Source organism: Theropithecus gelada, unplaced genomic scaffold (assembly GCF_003255815.1).
Source record: "Theropithecus gelada isolate Dixy unplaced genomic scaffold, Tgel_1.0 HiC_scaffold_15807, whole genome shotgun sequence".
NCBI classification, from domain to species: domain Eukaryota; kingdom Metazoa; phylum Chordata; class Mammalia; order Primates; family Cercopithecidae; genus Theropithecus; species Theropithecus gelada.
In genome coordinates this window covers 1,403-12,862 of record NW_020257556.1, presented here as the reverse complement: position 1 = coordinate 12,862, position 11,460 = coordinate 1,403, and the positions used below count along the sequence as shown (strand labels likewise).

Sequence of the window (11,460 nt, the reverse complement as noted above, 5' to 3'; positions counted from 1 at the left end):
GGTGGCTCAAGCCTGTAATCACAGCACTTTGGGAGGCCGAGACGGGCGGATCACGAGGTCAGGAGATCGAGACCATCCTGGCTAACACGGTGAAACCCCGTCTCTACTAAAAATACAAAAAACTAGCCGGGCGAGGTGGCGGGCGCCTGTAGTCCCAGCTACTCCGGAGGCTGAGGCAGGAGAATGGCGCAAACCCGGGAGGCGGAGCTTGCAGTGAGCTGAGATCCGGCCACTGCACTCCAGCCTGGGAGGCGGAGCTTGCAGTGAGCTGAGATCCAGCCACTGCACTCCAGCCTGGGCGACAGAGCGAGACTCTGTCTCAAAAAAAAAAAAAAAAAAATGCTGAAGAAGGCTGGGTGCGGTGGCTCACGCCTGTAATCCCAGCACTTTGGGAGGCTGGGGTGGGTGATCATGAGGTCAGGAGTTCGAGATCATTCTGACAAACATGGTGAAACCCTGTCCACACTAAAAATACAAAAATTAATCAGGATATCTGTAATCCCAGCTACTCAGGAGGCTGAGGCAGGAGAATCACTTGAACTCAGGAGGCAGAGGTTGCAGTGAGCTAAGATCAGGTCATTTCATTCCAGCCTGGGCAACAAAGCGAGACTCTATCTAAAAAAAAAAAAAAAAAAAAAAAAAAGAACTGCTACAGAATTTGTTGCAAATTTGGGTCCTTCAATGTTTTGTTTTGAGACAGAGTCTTGCTCTGTTGCCCAGGTTGGAGTGCAGTGGCGCATTCTCAGCTCACTGTAACCTCTGCCTCCTGGGTTCAAGCGATTCCCCTATCTCAGCCTCCATAGAAGCTGGGATTACAAGCGTCCACCTCAACGCTCAGCTAATTTTTGTATTTTTAGTAGAGGCAGGGTTTCACTACGTTGGCCAGGCTGGTCTGGAACTCCTGACCTCAGGTGATCCACCTGCCTCAGCCTCCCAAAGTGCTGGGATTACAGACATAAGCCACCACACCCAGCAGCTAATTAATTTCATTGCACTTGTTGGCTGGGCTCGGTGGTTCACGCCTGTAATCCCAGCACTTTAGGGGGCCTGGGTGGGTGGATTACTTGAGGCCAGGACTTTGAGACCAGCCTGGCCAACATGGTGAAATCCCATCTCTTAAAAAAAAAAAAAAAATTAGCCAGACTTGGTGGTACACTCCTGTAGTCCCAGCTACTCGGGAGGTTGAGGCCGGAGAATTGCTTGAAACCACAAGGCAGAGGTTGCAGTGAGCAGAGATCGCACCCACTGCACTCCATCCTGGGCAACAGAGCAAGACTCTGTCTCAAAAAATAAAATAAAAAAATTCCATTACACTTGTCAAAAATCTTCCGTTTGTCCTCATTGTTAATCTTGTCTTGAAGTTTCTAGTCTTCAACAGTTGTTTCCATGTCGAATGCATAGGATTCAAGTGAATTCTTGGATGACACCTTGATGCTCTCCTTCTCATCTTCAGCTTTGTAATTCCCAGCTTCATAGAGCATATGCTCAATGTTTTCCTTGCAAAAATGCCCCCTGTCATTAGTGATAGTACTCTCCTGTTACTCTTCATCGTAGCAGGAACACTGAGGATACCATTGGCATCAATGTCAAAAGTGACTGCAATCTTAGGAACAGCAGGAGTGCAGAAGGTATGCCTGTGAGTTCAAACTTGGCAGGCAGGTTGTTATCGTTGGTCATGGCATGCTTCCCTTCATAAACTTGAATAAGCACACCAGGCTGGTTGTCAGAGTCAGGAGTGAAGGTCTGTGTCTGTTTGGTAGGAATGGTAGTATTGCACTTAATGAAGACAGTCAAGAATCTGCCAGTAGTTTCAATACCAAGTGAAAGAGAAGTGACATCCAAGAGCAGCAAATCTTGAACATTTTCAGATTTGTCTCCAAACAGGAGGGCTTCCTGGACAGCTGCACCATAAGCAACAGCTTCTTCAGGGTTGATACTCTTATTCAGTCCTTTTCCATTGAAGAAACCTTGGAGAAGCTTCTGAATCTTGGGGATACGAGCAGAACCACGAACCAGGACAATATTATGAATCTGTGGCTTGTCTAATTTTGTGTCTTGAAGGGCTTTCTCTATTGGGGTCAGGGAGTCACAGAACAGGTAAGCATTCAATTCTTCAACTTAGGCATGGGTAATGGAGGTATAGAAGTCAATTTCTTTTCTTTTTTTTTTTTTTTTGAGACGGAGTCTCATTCTGTCGCTCAGGCTGGAGTGCAGTGGCCGGATCTCAGCTCACTGCAAGCTCCACCTCCCGGGTTTGGGCCATTCTTCTGCCTCAGCCTCCCGAGTAGCTGGGACTACAGGCGCCCGCCACCTCGCTCAGCTAGTTTTTTGTATTTTTTTAGTAGAGACGGCGTTTCACCGGGTTGCCAGGATGGTCTCGATCTCCTGACCTCGTGATCTGCCCGTCTCGGCCTCCCAAAGTGCTGGGATTACAGGCTTGAGCCACTGCGCCCAGCCAGAAGTCAATTTCTTCATAGAGAAAATTGATCTCAATACTGGCCTGGGTGTTGGAAGAGAGTATACTTAGCACGTTCACAAGCAGTACAGAGGTGTTGGACAGCTCGCTTGTTCTCACTGATGTCCTTCATATGCTTGAGACTGAACTCAGTAATAAAGTGGTTGGCCATTCAGTTGTCAAGGTTTTCTCCAACTAAGTTGGTGTTGGTGTTTCTGGCTGTAGAATTGACTTCAAAGATTCAATTTTCTTCCTTTTTTGAGACAGAGTCTTGCTCTGTTGCCCAGCCTGAAGTGCAGTGACATGATCGATCTCGGCTCACTGCAATCTCTGCCTCCAGGGTTCAAGCAATTCTCCTGCCTCAGCCTCCCGAATAACTGGCATTACAGGTGCTCACCAGCATGCCAGGCTATTTTTTTGTATTTTCAGTAGAGATGGAGTTTCACCATGTTCGCCAGGCTGGTCTCGAACTTCTGGCCTTAAGTGATCCACCCACCTCGGCCTCCCAAAGTGCTGGGATTACAGGCATGAGCCACTGCGCCCCGCCAAAGATTCAATTTTCAATAGTGAAGATTGACACATCAAAAGTGATACCTTGGCCGGGTGTGGTGGCTCATGCTTGTAATCCCAGCACTTTGGAGGCTGAGGCAGGTGGACTGCTGGAGTCTAGGAGTTCTAGACCAGCCTGGGCAACATGGCAAAACCCTGTCTCTACTAAAAATACAAAAATTAGCCAGGCATGGTGGCATGCGCCTGTAGTCCCAGGAGGCTGAGATAGAAGAATCACCTGAGCCTGGGAGATGGAAGTTGCAGTGAGCCAAGATAGCGCTACTGCACTCCAGCCTGGGCCAAAGAGTGAGACCCTTGTCTCAACAAAAACAAGAGATGCTACCTCCCAGGTCGAAGATGAGCATATTTCTTTCAGCTCCAACCTTTTTGTCTAAGCCATAAGCAATAGCAGCAGCAGCTGGCTCATTGATAATTCTAAGTATATTGAGACCAGTAATAGTTCCAAAATCTTTGGTAGCTTGATGCTCTCAGAGTCGTTAAAATAAGTTGATACTGTGACCACAGCATTGGTAACAGTCTTCCCAAGGTAGGCTTCTGCAATTTCCTTCATCTTTGTCAGAACATAGAGGACACTTCCTCTGGATAGAAGTTTTCTGTCTCTCCCTTGTATTCCACTTGGGTCTTGGGCCGGCCAGTACCATTCACCACCATGTAGGGCCAATGCTTCATATCAGACTGGACAACAGCGTCATCAAATCTGTGTCCAGTCAGAAATTTGGCATAAAAAACTGTGCTAATGGGGTTCACTTCAACTTGATTCTTTTTTTTTTTTTTTTTGAGATGGAGTCTTGCACTGTTGCCCAGGCTGGAGTGCAGTGGTGACATCTCCACTCACTTCAACCTCCGCCTCCTGGGTCCAAGTGATTCTCCTGCCTCAGCCTCCCGAGTAGCTGGGCTTATAGGCTCCCACCACTACACCTAGCTAATTTTTTGTATTTTTAGTAGAGATGGGGTTTCACTATGTTGGCCAGGCTGGTCTTGAACTCCTGACCTCGTGATCTGCCCGTCTTGGCCTCCTAAAGTGCTGGGATTACAGGTGTGAACCACCGCGCCCGGCCACTGCAACTTGACTCTTTGTGGCGTTGCCAATGAATCATTCAGTGTCCATAAAAGTGACATAGCTTGCAGTGGTTTGGTTTTCCTGATCAATGGCAATTATCTCTACTTTTCCATGGTGGAAAACACCAACACAACAGTAGGTGGTGCCAAGATCAATACTAACTGTAGGTCCCTTACACATGGTTGCTGGCGTGTAGGCCCGGCTCCAACTTTGAAGAAAGACACAGGAACCCCAAGTGCTGCAGACACATTCAATATACAAATTTCTGATTTGCTCTTTTCTTTTCTTTTATTAATTTATTATTTTTTTAAATATATTTTTTTGACACAGAGTTTTGCTCTTGATGCCCAGGCCGGAGTGCAGTGGTGTGATCTCAGCTCACTGCAACCTCTGCCTCCCAGGTTCAAGCGATTCTCCCGTCTCAGCCTTCTGAGTAGCTGGGATTACAGGCACGCGCCACCACACTCAGCTAATTTTTTGTATTTTAGTAGAGATGCGGTTTCATCATGTTCAACAGGCTGGTCTTGAACGCCTGACCTCAGGTGATCCACCAGCCTCAGCCTCCCAAAGTGCAGGGATTACAGGCATGAGCCACTGCGCCCAGCCTGATTTGCTTTTTTCACTGAATGTCATATACATGACACTGGAGTTTATTCATCCTATTTCTGTATAATGCTTTTTAAAAATTTTGTTGGCCAGTTGTGGTGGCTCATGCCTATAATCCCAGCACTTTGGGAGGTTGAAGCGGGCAGATTGCCTGAAGTCTGGAGTTCAAGACCAGTCCGACCAACATAGTGAAACCCTGTCTCTATTAAAAATAGAAATAAATTAGGCAGGCGTGGTGGTGTGTGCCTGTAATCCTAGCTACTTGGGAGGCTGAGGCAGGGTAATTGCTTGAACCAAGGAGGTGGCGGTTGCAGTGAGCCGAGATCATGCCCCTGCACTCCAGCTGGTGCTACAGAGTGAGACTCTGTCTCAAAAAACAAACAAACAAACAAACAAACAAAAAAACACTTTTAGTTTTCTAGGCAACCTTAAATGCATATAAAATGCTTATTATGTTATGTAAATTTTGGGAAATACCTTGACCTGTTCTCTATTCTCTTGTCAGATGTTTGAGTAATTTTTGGTATTTTTGTTTCCTTTATGAACCATGTTGCTATGAATGTCCTTGAACATGTGTCCTGGGGTATACACACAAAGGTTTCTCTACATAAACAAGAGAGTCATAGGCAAAGCACATGCTTTTTTTTTTTTTTTTTTTTTTTTTTCCCTGAGACAGAGTCTTGTTCTATACCCCAGGCTTGACTGCAGTGGCATGATCTCGGTTCACTGCAACCTGCACCTCCCAGGTTCAAGCAATTCTCCTGCCTCAGCCTCCCAAATAGCTAGGACTACAGGTGCACACCACCATGCTCTGCTAATTTTTGTATTTTTAGTAGTGGCGGGGTTGAACCGTGCTGGCCAGGGTGGTCTTGAACTCCTGACCTCAAGTGATCTGCCCACCGTGGCCTCCCAAAGTGCTGGGATTACAGGTGTGAGCCACCATGCCCAGCCATCCTTATTTTTTTTAAGTTATCAAAATAGTTGTACCAGTGTATACTTCCACCAGCAATGTCTAAGTGTTCTTCTTATTCTACATCCTCATATCATCAGACTTCTTAGTTTTTTTTGTTTTTGTTTTTTGTTTTTTTCTGAGAGAGTTTCCCTCTTGCTGCCCAGGCTGGAGTGCAATCGCATGATCTCGGCTCACCGCAACCTCTGCCTCCCAGGTTCAAGTGATTCTCCTGCCTCAGCCTCCCGAGTAGCTGGGATTGCAGGCATGCACCATCATGCCTGGCTATAATTTTTGTATATTTAGTAGAGACGGGATTTCCCCATGTTGGCCAGGCTGGTCTCGAACTCCTGACCTCAAGTGATCCGCCCTCCTCAGTCTCCCAAAGTGCTGAGACTACAGGCATGAACCACAGTGCCCAGCCAGACTTTTTAGTTTCTACCAAGCAATGGCTTTAAAGTGATATCTTGGCTGGGAATGGTGGCTCATGGCTGTAATCCTACCACTTCGGGAGGCCATGGTGGGAGGAAATTTTTTTTTTTTTTTTTGAGACTGAGTCTCGCTCTGTCACCCAGGCTGGAGTGCAGTGGTGAGATCTCGGCTCACTGCAAGCTCCACCTCCTGGGTTCACGCCATTCTCCTGCCTCAGCCTCCTGAGTAGCTGGGAGTACAGGCGCCCACCACCACGCCTGGCTAAGTTTTTGTATTTTTAGTAGAGACGGGGTTTCACCATGTTAGCCAGGATGATCTCGATCTCCTGACCTCATGATCCACCCGCCTCGGCCTCCCAAAGTGCTGGGATTACAGGCGTGAGCCACTGCACCCAGCCAGGAGGATTATTTGAGCCCAGGAATTCAAGACCAGCCTGGGCAACAAAGCAAGACCCCTATCTCAAAACAAAACAAAACAGAAACTCTGATATCTCCCTATGGTATTCACATTTCTTTGATTACTAAGATTTTCATGTTTGATTCATCAATTGTGTTTCTTTTTCAAAATGCTAGAACTGGCTGGGCATGGTGGCTCACGCCTATAATCCCAGCACTTTGGGAGGCCGAGGCGGGCAGATCACTCAAGGACAGGAGTTTCAGACCAGCCTGGTCAACACAGTGAAACCTCATCTCTACTAAAGATACAAAAATTAGCTGAGTATGGTGGTGCATGCCTGTAATCCCAGATGCTCGAGAGGATGAGGCATGAGAATCTTGTACCCAGAAAGTGGAGGTTGCAGTGAGCCAAGATCATGCCACTGCGCTCCAGCCTGGACAACAGAGCAAGACTCTGTCTCAAAAAAGAAGAAGAAGAAAAAAAAGCTAGAACTGCCTTTCTGCAGTTTTCCATTGGATTATCTTTTTATTATCTATTTAAATTATTATTATTATTATTTTTTGAGACAGAGTCTCACTCTGTCACCCAGGCTGGAGTGCAGTGGTGTGATCTTGGCTCACTGCAACCTCCGCCTCCTGGGTTCAAGCCATTCTCCTGCCTCAGCCTCTCCAGTAGCTGGGACTAGAGGCGCCTGCCACCATGCCTGGCTAATGTTTTGTATTTTGTTTAGTAGAGACGGGGTTTCACCGTGTTAGCCAGGATGGTCTTGATCTCCTGACCTCGTGATCTGCCCGCCTCGGCCTCCCAAAGTGCTGGGATTACAGGCATGAGCCACCGCGCCTGGCCCACATTTTTTTTTTTTTTTTTAATGGTGACTTTCAATATATCAAAAGTTCTTGGCCGGGCACAGTGGCTCATGCCTGTAATCCCAGCACTTTGGGAGGCTGAGGCGGGCAGATCATGAGGTCAGGAGATCGAGACCATCCTGGCTAACACGGTGAAACCCCATCTCTACTAAAAATACAAAATATTAGCTGGGCGTGGTGGCAGACGCCTGTAGTCTCAGCTAGTTGAGAGGCTGAGGCAGGAGAATGGTGTGAACCCGGGAGGCAGAGCTTGCAGTGAGCCGAGACTGGGCCACTGTACTCCAGCCTGGGCGACAGAGCGAGACTCTGTCTCAAAAAAAAAGAAAAAAAAGTTCTTAATATAGTCGGATTTATCAATCTTTTCTGTTTAGATTACACCTATAGTATCTTCCTTAAGAAATCCTTCCTCGGCCGGGCGCGGTGGCTCAAGCCTGTAATCCCAGCACTTTGGGAGGCCGAGACGGGTGGATCACGAGGTCAGGAGATCGAGACCATCCTGGCTAACACGGTGAAACCCCGTCTCTACTAAAAAATACAAAAAACTAGCCGGGCGAGGTGGCAGGCGCCTGTAGTCCCAGCTACTCGGGAGGCTGAGGCAGGAGAATGGCGTGAACCCGGGAGGTGGAGCTTGCAGTGAGCTGAGATCCGGCCACTGCACTCCAGCCTGGGCGACAGAACGAGACTCCGTCTCAAAAAAAAAAAAAAAAAAAAAAAGAAATCCTTCCTGTCGGGGCACAGTGGCTCATGCCTGTAATCCCAGCACTTTGGGAGGCTGAGGTGGGTGGATCACTTGAGGTCAGGAGTTCGAGACCAGCGTGGCCACCAAGGTGAAGCCCCATCTCTACTAAAAATACAAAAATTAGTTGAGTGTAGTGGTGGGCACCTGTAATCCCAGCTACAGTGTAGTGGTGGGCACCTGTAATCCCAGCTACTCGGGAGGCTGAGGCAGGACAATTCCTTGAACCTGGGAGGTAGAGGTTATAGTGAGCCAAGATCACGCCACTGCACTCCAGCCTGGGTGACAAAGTAAAACTCCATCTCAAAAAAAATAAAAATAAAAATAAATCTTTCCCTATCATGAATTCACAAGATGTTCTCAAATAAAATTTTGTTTTATCATTGATTATTAATATGATCATTTCAATAATTGCTAAAAAAGAATTCCATACAATTCAACATCTATTGATGACTAATTTATTTTATTTATTTACTTGTTTATCTTACAGAGTGGGACAGGGTCTCACTCTGTCACCCAGGCTGAAGTACAATGGTGTGATCATGGTTCATGCAGCCTTGATCTGTGCCCCACCATGCCTGGCTAATTACAAAAAAAAATTTTTTAGAGACAGGGTCTCCCTATGTTGCCCAGGCTGGTCTCAAACTCCGGGACTCAGGTGATCATCCTGTCTTGGCCTGGCAATGCACTGGGATTACAGGCATTAGCCACTGTCCTGAGTCTAAGAAAAATCCCTTTAAAGATTTCATATGTAGTAATTTTATATTCCATATCTAATATTTCAATATCTGAATTGGGAATTTAAGTCTGTTGGTTTTGTGTGTGCACATGTGTGTATGTGTGTGTGATGCTGCATTTATGGTGGTTTGTTCCTAATATTCTTGGCACTTTAATTTTTTTTAGACAGTCTCACTCTGTTGCCCAGGCTGGAGTGCAGTGGAGGAATCTCAGCTCACTGCAATCTCCACCTCCCAAGTTCATGTGATTCTCCTGCCTCAGCCTCCCGAGTAGGTGGGATTACAGGTGTGTGCCACCACGCACAGCTAAATTTTGTATTTTTAATGGAGATGGGGTTTCACCATGTGGGCCAGGCTGGTCTTGAACTCCTGATCTCAAAGCAATCCACCTCCTCGGCCTCCCAAAGTGCTGGGATTAGAGGTGTGAGCTGCCATTGCCATGCCTAGCCCTTGGCTTTTTTTTTTTTTTGGACGGAGTTTCGCTCTTTTTACCCAGGCTGAAGTGCAATGCTGTGATCTTGGTTCACTGCAACCTCCACCTTCCAGGTTCAAGCAATTCTCCTGCCTCAGCCTCCTGAGTAGCTGGGATTACGGTTGCACCACCATGCTCGGCTAATTTTTTTGTATTTTTAGTAGAATTGGGGTTTCTCCATGTTGGTCAGCCTGGTCTCAAACTCTGACCTCTGGTGATCTGTCTGCCTCAGCCTCCCAAAGTGCTGGGATTACAGGTGTGAGCCACATCACCCAGTCAATTTTTTTGTTTGTTTGTTTGTTTTGACTAAGTCTCACTCTATCACCCAGGGTGGAGTGCAGTGGTGTGATCTTGGCTCACTGCAACCTCTGCCTCCTGGGTTCAGGCAATTCTTCTGCCTCAGCCTCCCAAATAGCTGGGACTACAGGTGAGTGCCACCACGCCTGGCTAATTTTTGTATTTTTAGTAGAGAGGGGGTTTCTCCATGTTGGTCAGGCTGGTTTCAAACTCCTGACCTCAGGTGGTCCACCTGCCTCAGCCTCCCAGAGCGCTGGGATTACAGGCATAAGCCATCATGCCTGGCCTGCATTTTTAAATTTTAAGCTCACATTTGATATCAGAATCCTGAAGCCTAAATTAGGGGTTCCTTTCTCCATAGGGACTATGTTTGCTTCTGTCAAGAGCCTAGGACTATTAACAAGGGAGCACTTTAACATCCTTTCAGAGTCCTGACTTAACTTGGTAAACTTCAGTTACTCTACCTTGCTGGGGAGTCCAGCCTTGATCTCTAGATTCTGTGTTAATGTGCTTCCTCTCTCTCTCAATCTTCTTCTCTCTCTATACACATACATATTATATATGTTCACATATCTTATATATATAATAGCATTATACATATTATATTTATATGTTTTATGCCATTATTTATATACTACATAATGGCATTATATATATACACACATATATATATAAATGATGGGCATGCATACACACACACACACACACAAGCAATCCTCCCTCCTCATGATTGAGGCTACAGGTGCGTGCTACTGTGCTGGGCTCCAGTTTCAATCTTTGAGAAGATCTGCTCAGCTCCAGCTAAACAACATTTTTTCCTGGTATGCTGCTGTTTAGTTGGGTCAGATGTGGCCAATGAGAATAGGGTCCAGGCCGGGTGTGGTGACTCATGCTTGTAATCCCAGCATTTTGGGAGGCTGAGGCGGGTGGATCACCTGAGGCTGGGAGTTGGAGACCAGCCTGGCTAACATGGAGAAACCCCACCTCTACTAAAAATACAAAATTAGCTGGGCATGGTGGCGTGTGCTTGTAATCCCCGCTACTTGGGAGGCTGAGGCAGGAGAACTGCTTGAACCCAGGAGGCGGAGGTTGCAGTGAGCTGAGATCATGCCATTGCATTCCAGCCTAGGCAATGAGAACAAAACTGTCTCAAAAAAAAAGAAAAAGAAAAAGAATAGGGTCCAAATGCACACAGAATGTAATACCCAAATTAATTATCTACAGTTTCCTCAGCAAGGATTTGTAAGAAAAAAATAGAAGGGGGATAATTGGCATTGCAAATGAATGGCTTGGCTTGTTCTCTACAAGTGGTATATAAGTGTATCATTTAGAGTTCTTTCTGTGTAAGGAACAGAAAACTCAACTCAGACTGATTTAGGAAAAGTAATGTGTTGGGTTACATACTGAGAAGCCTAGAATAGCTGGCTTTAGGAGTAGCTGAAGCAGTCGTACACAGTGGCTCATGCCTGTAATCCTGGCTTTTGGGAGGCTGAGGTGAGAGAATTGCTGGAGCCTGGGAAGTCGAGGTTGCAGGGAGCCGTGATTATGCCACTGCACTCCAGGCAGGACAACAAAGGGAGACCCTATCTCAAATAATAACAGCAACAACAAACCAAAAAACAAACAAAATGAATGAATGAACCATTTTCTCAACTGATATTGTCAAAAATCTCTCACTCTGTCTTACTTCTGCTTTCTTCTGTGACTTCATTTTCATCCCTTCTATTCCAAGCTTAAATCCTCCTAAGCTTAAATTGGAAAAAAAAAAAAATTCAACTTAAATGAAAAATACAGAGACCCCTCCCCTTCTTTTTAGGATTATTCCTGAAAGGATGAAGCAGTGTAATGTTCAAGAGCATGAACTCAGGAACCAGACTGGCTCGC

General features: G+C 46.3%; 1 pseudogene; it reads right to left on the bottom strand.

The window, feature by feature from the left end:
* Positions 1-1,312: 1,312 nt before the first annotated feature.
* LOC112617015 lies at positions 1,313-4,235 on the bottom strand (annotated as a pseudogene).
* Positions 4,236-11,460: the final 7,225 nt, after the last annotated feature.